The 10712-nt window shown below is 34.3% G+C and overlaps 1 protein-coding gene and 1 pseudogene across 14 annotated transcripts in view; one reads left to right on the top strand and one right to left on the bottom strand.

Moving 5' to 3' along the window:
- Positions 1 to 3758, bottom strand: part of LOC109679297 (TATA box-binding protein-associated factor RNA polymerase I subunit D-like) — a 46117-nt pseudogene extending 42359 nt beyond the window's left edge.
- C1H11orf54 (chromosome 1 C11orf54 homolog) overlaps positions 1 to 4017 on the top strand; it is a 36555-nt gene extending 32538 nt beyond the window's left edge. For 12 of the 14 annotated variants that reach the window (XM_074081263.1, XM_074081241.1, XM_074081202.1 and 9 more), the window contains 2 exons: positions 111 to 988; positions 2999 to 3983. The gene's annotated coding sequence lies outside the window, so the exon portion shown is untranslated. Of the gene's footprint in view, positions 1 to 110; positions 989 to 2998 lie in introns of all 14 variants that reach the window. The other 2 variants (XM_074081194.1, XM_074081277.1) reach the window with 2 other exon arrangements.
- Positions 4018 to 10712: the final 6695 nt, after the last annotated feature.

Here is a 10712-nt window from a genome sequence, read left to right on the forward strand (position 1 = left end):
CACTTAGATCTTTAATTTCTATCAATAATGTTTTATAGTTTTTAGTACATAGGTCTGATACTTTTTGGTTCTATTGTAAATGCCATTGTCTTCTTAATTTTTATTTTCAGATTCTTATATAAAAAACACCATGGAAGTTCAGGAAATCATCAGAGACTACTTCGAGAACCTATATTCAAATAAATTTGAAAATCTTAAAGAAATGGACAGATTTCTAGACACATATGATCATCCAAAACTGAACCAAGAGGAAATTAATCACCCGAATAGATCTATAACACAAAATTAAATTGAAGCAGCAATCAAGAGTCTCCCCAAAAAGAAAAGTCCAGGACCTGATGGATTCTCTGCTGAATTCTACCAGACCTTTAAAGAAGAACTGATACCAACCCTCCTTAAACTGTTCCACAAAATAGAAAGGGAAGGAAAATTGCCTAACACATTTTATGAAGCCAGTATTACACTTATCCCAAAGCCAGGCAAAGAAATCTCCAAAAAGGAGAACGATAGGCCAATCTCCTTAATGAACACGGATGCAAAAATCGTCAACAAAATAATGGCAAACCGAATTCAACAACACATCAAAAAGATATTCACCACGACCAAGTAGGCTTCATCCCAGGAATGCAGGGGTGGTTTAACATACGAAAATCAATAAACGTAATAAACCACATTAACAGAAGCAAAGACAAAATCCACCTGATCATCTCAATAGATGAAGAAAAAGCCTTTGATAAGATCCAACACCATTTCATGATAAAAGCTCTAAGAAAACTAGGAATAGAAGGAAAGTACCTCAACATTATAAAAGCTATATATGACAACCCTACAGCCAGCGTTATACTTAACAGAGAAAAACTGAAACCATTCCCTCTAAAATCAGGAACTAGACAAGGATGCCCATTATCTCCACTCCTATTCAACCTAGTACTGGAATTCCTAGCCAGAGCAACTAGGCAAGAAGAAGGAATAAAAGGAATACAAATAGGTAAAGAAACTGTCAAAATATCCCTATTTGCAGACGACATGATCCTATACCTTAAAGACCCAAAAAACTCTACTCAGAAGCTTCTAGACATCATCAATAGCTACAACAAGGTAGCAGGATATAAAATCAACATAGAAAAATCATTAACATTTCTATATACTAATAATGAACAGACTGAAAAAGAATGTATGAAAACAATTCCATTTACAATAGCCTCAAAAAAATCAAATACCTAGGTGTAAACCTAACAAAAGATGTGAAGGGACCTCTATAAGGAAAACTATAAACTTCTGAAGAAAGAGATTGAGGAAGACTATAGAAAGTGGAGAGATCGCCCATGCTCATGGATTGGTAGAATCAACATAGTAAAAATGTCCATATTCCCAAAAGTAATCTACATGTTTAATGCAATTCCCATCAAAATTCCAATGACATTCATTAAAGAGATTGAAAAATCTACCGTTAAATTTATATGGAAACACAAGAGGCCACAAATAGCCAAGGCAATACTCAGTCAAAAGAACAATGCAGGAGGTACCACAATACCTGACTTCAAACTATATTACAAAGCAGTAACAATAAAAACAGCATGGTACTGGCAAAAAAACAGACATGCAGACCAGTGGAACAGAATAGAGGACCCAGATATGAAGCCACACAACTATAACCAACTTGTCTTTGACAAAGGCGCTAAAAATATACGATGGAGAAATAGCAGCCTCTTCAACAAAAACTGCCAGAAAACTGGTTAGCAGTCTGCAAAAAACTGAAACTAGATCTATGTATAGAAATTAAGACAATGATAAATTAAATCATGAATGCTAACCCTGCAGTCACCACAGGAATTTCAGATCACAGTTCTGAGGGTGTCCTCTCCTTCTTAGTCAACTTCTGCTCTTAAATCTTAAGAGATATTTGACATCAACTTCCAACATGACAAAGAATCTACCATAAAGAATGACAGTATTATTTATTATGAGATTATTATACTGGTGCCATTTTCAACTTAGACATTTATCAATGGCATTTAACCATACAAAAACAAATTCAAAAGATAACTGCAAGCAAAATAATTGTATTTTATTAAAAACTGAAAAGTTACAGTACAGACTTTTTCATATTCTTTTACAAAGAAAAATGAAAGAACTGACTCAAGCTCAATGATATTTAGTTTTCAGTCAAACTAACAAAACCATGAAAATCTATAGCCTGATTTATTCAGGGTATAAACACATATTTTTCTCGCAGCAAGAAAACTCCAATGCAGTAGTTTTAGAGTGATCTGTTCAATACAGCTGGGTTAGTTTAAATAGCAAATTAGTATTTCTATTTCATGTGTGTGTATGCACATGTGCAAGTACAAAGTAGCCAATTTTAATAAGAAATATGAAGGATCAGAGTACTCTGTCATTTTACTATTCATAGGGCAATAAATACCATTTCTTAATCCTATTTTTTAATCTCTTAGATCAAAACTAACCAGTTTCAGAATGGTGTGTGGCTAGCACATATTACAAGAAACAATTCTGGCAAAGTATTAACTATTACATTCAGCCATTTAGTGTTAGAAGATACCCTATTTTACCTATTAGATCACTTTCTCCAGTTTTCTTAGGAAGGGGAAGCTAGTTGAATTAAAGTGACTAAAATAAACCCACTTTTCAGCCAGGCCTGGTGGTGTACATCTGTAATCCCAGCTACTCAGAAGACACAGGCAGGATGATTATGGTCCCAGGCAAGCCAGAGAAAAAGCAAGACCCTATCTAACAACAAACAGACAAACAAAGGGCTAGCAGTATGGCTCAAGAGGTAGAGCACCTGCCTAGCAAGTCTTTATAAAAAATAATAGTAATAAAAGTAAAAATAAATTAAAAAATTTAAACCCCATTTTAAAAACTTATTTTACATTGTCAACACTGCACGTTTTTACGATGTTACTGTGTTTCTCAACAGACAGTCTTTATTGAGCCACTGGCATTATTTAAATAATTTTATTTATTATTTCCATAGCTCTATTCCTATGTCCTCCCTCTTAAATGAAGAATAAGAAGCAAGGACAAGATGACATTTTTAGGGTACATGCTGTCAGTAAACAAATGCACTACTCAGATGCTGTGTTGACTCTATGGCAAAGACATGAGATGTGACCATTAAGGTATGGTAAGACTTATGCTTTTCCACCTCTAAAAATGGCATTTACATAGAACTTTAGCATCTTACAGTACTTTGAAGAATAACTATTATGAAAATACTGAGTAAAATCAAACCCTGTTACAAAATTTACAGCACATACACTATCATAGCTGCTTGTAAAAATGCACTGTGTTGTCTGAAAGAGTTGGAAATGGTTTTAATAAAGAATCCCATAAGGCAGAACTAAAGCATAATGTGGCATTTGCTAATACAGTACTTGCTTCCTTTTGCAAATACCATGTAAACTGGTCTTTAACCAACAACAACAAAAAAAATCCCTAATTTTTATTTCCTGAATTGTGAAGAAATCTGGCCATGTGAGGAAAAGATCCTCTGACAGCAAATCTGGGAACCAGTACACCAACAAGTTGACTGGAATGCTGACAACTCTTTTGGGTAAGGGAACAGAGGGAACTGGTTTGTGACAGCTCATCACAGGTAACACAGCTTTTCTTCACTCACCCACGCAGGTGGCTCTCAGACAAGGTTCACCTTTCAGAAAAGTCTTCATGGTGGTAACAGAGAAATGCTGAAGTCATCTTAGTGACAATGTGATGGATCAAACGATGGCAGATACGGAATTTGACAGGTGTAATTGCTCTCATTTCTCCAGGCTTCAGAACAAAAGCAACAGCCGGCAGAATCAAAGTATCTGTAGAGGATGTTAGACTCATTAAAACTAAATATCAGAGAAAAAATTCTCCAATGATAAAATATTGTCAAAAGTCCTTAGTAAGAGTGCACTTACACTTTGCCTCTAAATAATGTTTCTTGTTAAGGATTAAAACTTTCTCCTTTTTTAGCCTTTCTTCCTTTCTGCATTTCAACTGTTTTCTTGTATTTAAGGTTTTGTAACTGAGTGACTTTGATACTGGATGTTGATTCAGGCTTCTCACTGAATAAGAAAGCCTCCTTGACAATAATGTTCAAGATGTGTTTGCACTGAATTTACAAATTACTTATTGCTATGATCAACTATTCAAAATTTAATTGCATTTAATTCCATAAGGAAATAAATAGGTACAAAGATAAAACTGTGCACAGACTAGCCATACCATATAAAGACAGGTGACAAAACCTAATACTGCTTTCTATTAAGTAATGATTTTCAACTCATTTTATACCAAGTTATAAATTTTTAAATGTCTACTTTATTCTTGGATTCAACACTATATAACCTTAGTACAATGGAGACTACTTTTCCTATGACCTCTTTCACATTCTCCTAGTGTGCTAAAGGCTCAATGTAACAAATTTAATATAAAATTATGACAATTATTGTTAATACCTAATATGTGTTCAAAAATGTATTCTTATGAATTTGTACCAAAATAAAGCTTCTGATGTATCTGTAGGCTCATATTTGATGACCAGTTAATAATGTAAGCAAAAAAATACCTGAATAAGTTAACATTTACATACAAAAATAGAGAATATATACAGTGAGCTTAATGGCATCTCAGAATTATATATTAGAATACTATATCAAGCTGATTAAAAAGTTCATGATTTAAAGTGTGAATCTTTTTAGATTATCAGGAGACAATCCTATTCTGAATGCTTTAAAAGCTTAGTAATTTTTCAGCTTCCCCATCAAATGAGATTTGTGTGCTTGAAAAATATGGAGTGATAGCAGGTACTTCTCTGGAAGATGCCTGGAGTGTCTCAATATTTATTAGAAAGTTGGTTGTTGTTCCTTCCTATTATGGCTTATACTCTCTACAACAAAATTAGAAATAAGGGCAAAATAGTTTCTGATGGGTATTGAGGGGGGGGGAGAGGGAGGGGGCGGAGTGGGTGGTAAGGGAGGGGGTGGGGGCAGGGGGGAGAAATGTCCCAAACCTTGTATGCACATATGAATAATAAAAGAAAAAAATAAAATAAAAATGAAAAAATAAAATAAAATTAAAAAAAAATAAAGTTTGTTGTTGTTTAGGAAAGAACCTAAGCATGCATTTCATAGTTCTTTTATCCTGCACATCCAGATCAGTAAAAGACTGTGGTTAGGAAAGCCACAAGGTTGGAAAGAGTCCACAAATCACGTATTTTGTCAAAATAACTATTTTCTGCCTACAAAACCAAGGAAAGTTAAGAAACTCAAGGAGAACTCAAGTCATAAACACTGTAACTGGGCTTGTTCTACCAGCCAGCAGTTACACCAGTGAGTATCTCCATTCTGTTTCAAAGACAACTACTTCTTTCCTTTCTGAGGTTTATGAAGCCATAGTGCAAAATTATTACAAACAGAATTAAATAGACTCAACACTAAAACAGAACATAATTGATTCTTCTTCGATGTGATGTGAAAAACAAATTCTTGGCCTGGGAATCAGATCAGGTTTTCTTGATCTCAAGGCTGAGTGGTCTTGAACAAGTTACTTCACCTTTCTGAGACTATTTCCTCCAACGGCAAATAAGATGGTTGTACTGGATAAACTTCAAAGGCCTGTCAAATATGACTGAAACACTAAGTCAGAATCTGGCCTAGTGCTTCTCGAATGGTATGAACAACAATTACCATCACAGTGCAGCATTAAAATCATTCTGAGTTGGAGGATTTTCTGATGCTTGTATTATGGTTAGTCGGAGTTTTCTACACTTGCTGCAGCTAATAATAAGTACTGTTTATCTAATAAAAACATAATAAATGCACTTTATATTATACATAAATTCTACTTTGAAATTCACTTGGATGGTCTGGAGAAATTGTATATTTATATAGCCTTATTTAATTCCCTTATAGTTGAAATCCTGTACCTTCTCAACTCAGCAGCAAAAGAAGAACACAGGGAGAAGAGAGGTAAATTTGGGTTAAAGTGTTTATATGAAGAATAACAGAGTGCTTTTATTCTTTAATTTTTTATATTTGAAATTTTAAAATGAATTTTTAAAAACTATATACCTAATGCATAAAACCAAGGGTCTCTAACGGTACAGCACTGCTGTGAGTTAGTTTACTGTCCAGTCTGAATGTTCTACCAACCCAACAGTGTACTCGGCACTATTTTTAAGAAACGGCGATGTATTTTCTGGCTCTTCTTTTAACAATTTTCAGAACTGAGATACTAACAGAGGACTCAGAGCTCTGCTTCTTCTACCTCAAGCCAGAGGCTAAGCATGTTGAAGTCGTATTTGGAGGAGGGCTTGGTTGAGTGCCAGATGCAACCTTAGGACTAGGATAAATAATCTCTTCAACAGTTACGTATGTACCTAGCAAGAAGCCAACAACTCCAGTGTATGCTATAGAAGTATTTTTCAGGATCATCCATATGTTGTAATGCTCCTTTCAAAATATAAGGATTTCAACCAGAGGTGGTAGATCAGGGTCAACGTGCTGCTGCTCACAGCTCCAACAAAGGAAATCACAATGTCTAAACGAGGAATGAGAATTGCTCCAGCACCTAGAAAACAGAAATACATGCTCTTCTAAATTTAAATGTTTGGCACTAATTACATGAATACTAAATGTAGATCTTTTCAATACAGTAAATGTAATTAACAGAAGTCAGATTCTAAACTACTGCTTGTGGAAAAATATTTTGCTCTGAGTGATGAAACAAAACAAACTAGAACAGAGAGTGATCTTTCCTGGACTATCACTTGTGAACAGTTTAACTTTATTTTTCCACTGTAAGTAAGTTCAGGTAGTTTATTTCCAAAGCATTTCCATTATTCTGCCTCCTACACAGCTCATTCTACAATACACAAAACAGGTGGTATGGTTTAAGTAAGAGATAGTTTATAATAGAATTCCAATTAACTGATATAAAAGCAATGGAAACAGCACATCACAGTTATGCAAACACCACTATAATCACTGAGCAAGAAGAGTCGCTGAAGGAGACTAAAACTTGTGGTCAAAAATTGGATGAGTTAGATATGGTGGTACACAACTTCAAGCCTAGCACTAGAGTGACTAAAGCAGGAGGACTGCTAGTCAAGGCCAGCTTGGGCTACACAGCAAGATGCTGTCTCCAAAAAGTCAAAGACCTAGGATGTGGTTCACTGGTATAGCACTTGCCTAGCATGCCCAAGGACCTGGATTGGATCTCCAACCCTACGATGAAAAAAAAACTGAATAAGGATATTTACAAACTCTAAAAGTATCTTCCCTAACACAATAATGATAAAAGGAAAACAGTTCTTTGGAGTACAGAAATATGTCAGAGATCACCTTAACCAAGTTATCAAAGCTGACAACCAATAAGAGATAGAGGTACTGGGATGTAGTACCTAGCATCAGTCTTGTGGTATTTTTGCTAAACGTGCCTAACTTTAAACCAGATGTGGTGCTGTACATTTGTAATCCCAGTACTTGGGAGGTAACACAAAAGGACCACAGGTTTGAGGCCAGCCTGGGATATACAGTCAGACTCTGTCTGAAAAAAGGAAGAAAAAAAAAAAGCTTAATATCAATCACAAGAAAGCACCAGAAAAATCCAAACTGAAGGAAATTCTACAAAAACTACTGGCATTTCAAAAGCATCAAGATCCAGAAAGGCAAGGACTACCAAGATTAGAAAAAACTAAGAAGACATGACAACTAAATTAAAGTGGAACCTCAGATTCACTCCTGGACCAGAAAAGGCTATTACTGGCAAAACTACAGTAAGGTCTATAAATTGTAGCATTGTATCCATGCTATTATCCTGGTTTTAGTAACTGCATTATGGTTGTACACCTGTTAACATCAGAGGAAGTTAAGTAAAGGGTTTATAGTAACTCTACTTAATTTGACAACTTTCCTATCTAAATTACTTCAAATTGAAGTGATTTTTTTCAGTAAGTCAAGTTGTGCTTAAAAAGTAATATTATAATTTCTTTGTGTTTGGAGCCTTCCAAACCCTCTTTTCTAGCTCTTCATGAACTATGTGAGTTGTTATAAACTACAGTCACTTTACTGTACCATAGAACATGAGAATTTACTCCTCCTACCTAATGGCATACTCCAGTATTGTGAGCAGGATTATCTTTCCAAGTCATTCACAAGTTTTCTGTAAGTTTTAATCTGCTGCTTTCTTGATGGTATCTTGATCTTACCAAAAGGTACCCACAGCAGATGTGCAAAAACCTAGTCTTATATTCTTTCTTCAATTCATCCTTAAATCATCTGCTGAGTGGTTTACTGAGGGTTTGGAGTTTGTTCCTCTGGAAGCTGTGGACATTACCAGTGCCTCCAGACATAATCCTGCCACCATGATGCTTCTCTGACGTCCAATTACGCAGCTGGCAGCTGTCCATGCTGGTCTCCCATTGCTACCATTTTCTCTCTAATCCTTGTTATCCTGCTCTGTATTTCTAAGTCCATTTCCTTTTGTTTCTCAACACTTCTACCTTCTTTGTCTTTTACTAAACATTCTGTGAGGTATCTATATGTCTGTACCTATACATACAGTTTAATTTGTCCTTTTTGTAATTTAATCTTGATTTGCAGTCTACTGGTTTCTCTATTTGTTAATTTTTGTTCATGAGTTTTTTAATCCCTTCTCCTTGTAACTCTCTCTGTTTTTCAAGAGGATGTAGGATTAATTTGGAACTAAGTTACCACTGTATTTTTCATAGAAACTGAAGCTATTACTTACCATTTTCTGTTCAAATTGTTTTGGAAGCTAGTCATAAAACTGCCTTGAAATTACAAATCTAACTTCATACCTATACGGCTAAAAGTCAGATAAGGCCAGATAAAAATAACCAGAACCTCACCATCCAAAACAACTTTCCATCTGGAATCTAGTTTTTCTCAGTGATCTTTTTCAATATCCAAGCTATCAGTAGTAAATTAAGAGAAATAACACTGGAAACCATCTGGAGGAACACTGTGTAACTGTAGTATTTACACGCTTAATTTCTATCATCAGACACTTTTAAGTCATGTAATAGTATAATTACAGTGAGATAAATCCATTCTGTAAAACATTACATAAGCAACAAATCTTTGTTACAGAAAAGGCTCAATATTTGATGTTATTAGTATACTTTCACCAAACCAAACATATAAAACTCAAATGAACAAAAACTATAAATCAAGGGATAGTTTAGTCATTACAAAAATTCACTACAGGATTATGTTTTAAGTAAGTTGTCTTGTGTCATCTACACACAACTAGGTGAATAAAATTGTTTTTAAAATAATAAAATATGTAATTTAACCAGCTTGACTTTAATAAATGCAACAAAAAAAACTTAAAGCAGTAAGGATTATAACCAGTTCTCTAACTGATGGCCAAGCAAGAAGGAATCAGTAAGTTTCCTTTTGTAACAACATAGTAATCATAGACATGAGAAGAAATAAGGCTTAGTAGAAATACAGCATGTAAGAAATAAAGGAATTCTTTAGGCTATCAAAAATAAATCTTAATTTTAAATTAAATTAGCTAAGGATGCATTTCTCAGCTTGAGGCTAACTGGCCCAAGCTGTGGGAAAGAAAATGCAAAATGTTTAAATATTTAAATTTAAAGATACTGGTTAATCATAAAATCAGTAAGTCAGTGTAATACTGATTTTCAATGAAAAAAATTGGACAAAATGATTAGTTATTTGCATAAGGGAAAAAATCAATAAACTTGATACAGAAAGGACATTAAGCAATATTTAAGACAACACGCATGATAGCACTGCAAAAAAAGAAATGGGTCCAATCAAAAGGGTTAAATATAACTTCTTTACTTTATAAATGAGTTCTCCCCATCAAGGTTCTCTGTAATTACAGTAATTTCTCTAACAATGTTTTAAATGTTTGTTTTTAAAAGATATTGTTACTCCTTTTGTTAACTATGTTTCCTTGTCTGAAAACTGTATACTTCATTCTGAGTCTAAAGAAAAATGGAGACAATACAATAATCTGCTCTATAACTACATTTGTTGTTGTAAGTACACTGCTCAAATCTCTGAAATTCCAAAAGACAAAACCATACCTGGGACGTTCCAATATTGTGCTAGGTTTCATGGGGGTTTTGTCAGAGTATAAATAAGTAATTAACAACAAATGAAAACAGTAATTCTCATGTTATATCATTATCACAGTTCACATAATTTTATCAGTACAACAAAGATCTTCTAAATATCACTTCAAAGGTTATATTTGGTGAGGCTGTATGCTAGCTGGCAGTGATTTTTGCTTACAATTACCTATAAGCTGAGTGCAGATTACAAAGAAGTCTTACCACTATGACTGCATTTTTAATTGCCAATGGGAGTCCTAAAAGGCCTGTCCCAATATTTCCTTTAAGAAGATGCATCAGAGTTTGCACAAACCTGAAAAGTAAAAATTGTGAGATTTAAACATTTTAGAACAAAACTATTAAAATCACAATTATAATTTTACTATTAGAAGGGAAGTGAAAATTTAATCAAGGTGACGAACCTATTTCCACTTCTACTGGAGCCTATTTCCACTTCACAAGTAATCCAGAATTCATACTTGGTTCCAGTCCTATCTTTGTTACTTACAAGTGGAACACAGAGAATTATTGTGGAAATTGAATGAGATATTTAACTGAAAGTGGTTCTGCACACTGAAAAGTGATAATG

The sequence above is a fragment of the Castor canadensis genome, chromosome 1 (assembly GCF_047511655.1).
Source record: "Castor canadensis chromosome 1, mCasCan1.hap1v2, whole genome shotgun sequence".
NCBI lineage: Eukaryota > Metazoa > Chordata > Mammalia > Rodentia > Castoridae > Castor > Castor canadensis.